The sequence below is a fragment of the Neofelis nebulosa genome, chromosome 13 (assembly GCF_028018385.1).
Source record: "Neofelis nebulosa isolate mNeoNeb1 chromosome 13, mNeoNeb1.pri, whole genome shotgun sequence".
Taxonomy (NCBI): domain Eukaryota; kingdom Metazoa; phylum Chordata; class Mammalia; order Carnivora; family Felidae; genus Neofelis; species Neofelis nebulosa.
Window position 1 is genome coordinate 1,955,183 of NC_080794.1, and position 1,551 is coordinate 1,956,733.

At 50.5% G+C, this 1,551-nt stretch overlaps 1 pseudogene; it reads right to left on the reverse strand.

Moving 5' to 3' along the window:
- Positions 1 to 792: 792 nt before the first annotated feature.
- Positions 793 to 1,286, reverse strand: LOC131492349 (large ribosomal subunit protein eL21-like; annotated as a pseudogene).
- Positions 1,287 to 1,551: the final 265 nt, after the last annotated feature.

The following is a 1,551-nucleotide window of genomic DNA, read 5'->3' on the forward strand; positions in this document are numbered from 1 at the left end:
GCCCGGCAGGTGGCCTGAAGGACAAGAAAATGAGGATTCTGCTAAGTCGAAACTGACGTCCTCCTGCTGGAAATAAGCCACGGCGTTCATAACCTCTCCAGCTCAAATTCCTATCGCAAGCCCTGATCGGCTTCCGTCTTCCCAAACCTTGTTATTATCACCTAGCTCTCATGCCCCCAAATCGTTGCAGCTGCCTTCGGCATAAGAAAGTCTGGTCTGTCCCGCCGAATGTGGGAGGGTACAGCCCAGGGTGCTGATACCAGGACGTGGAAATCTTTGTGGTCACCCCAGAGGCTGGCTCCCACACTGACTGACTACGCTTTTACCACACCCTTTAACATCTTTGAAATTGGGACGCGTCTTACCATGAAAGCTATATCACGGTTTGACAGGCAAAATTCCCATTCCGTACCATACAAAATACTCACGCATCTCATAATCGTGATATCCTAGTCAGGGAAATAGGGTGTGTGTACCTGCAGGATTTAGGGAGGCTGCCTGTCTCCGGGCTGCTTGCCGGGACCACAGTTTCTCCATGCCCCACCCGCCAGTCTAATCGCCACCCGCCGCAGGCACGCCACTCTCCTTCTGTGCCCTTGCTCCCCGCGCCATCCCTTCTGTCGTGCCCTCTTCGGGACTCAATGATCGCATCAGGCACCGAATCCTCCAGGAGCTCTCCCTGACCACTCAAAAGCATCATAGCCTCTCCTCGATACTCCTATGCCGGGTGGGTTTTCTTGTTGGTTTCTTACAGTCTTGAAGTCTTTTATTTATTTATTTATTTTACATTTCTCATGCCGTGAATTCATAGGGCATGGGTTCCAGCAGCTCAGGCTCCTGTCCGTCGGTTCGCACAGCGAAGTGTGCTTCGCTGGGTGGGGCCGGCTGGCGCTTCTGTTGCACCCAAGTCTCTTTCTCCTTGGCTTCCTTCTTTCTCTGATCGCTTTCCTTCACACGCTTCAGGAAGCTGTCTCAGCTCTTTGAGTGCTTGACGGGCTCAGCACGTGCATTAATTCTCTTAGCAAGACTCTTGCCCTCAACCTGTTTCTTTACGGCAATGCCAACGGCACGCTGGGCAACGTCGGAGACTCTTCCAGTTTTGCCATGGGAACATTTGTGGGGCGTTCCTTTGTGAGCAGTGCCCATTCCCTGGATGTCCGCAATATCACCTTTCTTGTAGATTGGCATGTATGTTGCCAAAGGAACAACTCTGTGTTTTCTGAAAGGCCGAGAGAACATCCAGCGGGTACCTCTCCTCTTTCCCTTTGTGTGGGTCATTTTGGCGAATTACTGAAAGATGGCAGTTCCGGCCGAAAGGAAGGCTAGAGACCTGGTGTTTTTAAGAGCGGAATTTCTACACTCTTCCTAAAACAGCTACAACACACCTCTGCTCCTCAGGGGAAACTAAGTAATCTTATACACACCAATAATGAACTTCTATCCAAGAATGTACCAGTCAAGTGTTATAAGCCAAAGCTGCAAAGATCCCCATTTCCAGTGGTTCATCAAACTGATGGCTGTTCTCTTCTCTATGACATCTAGGTTCTAGGA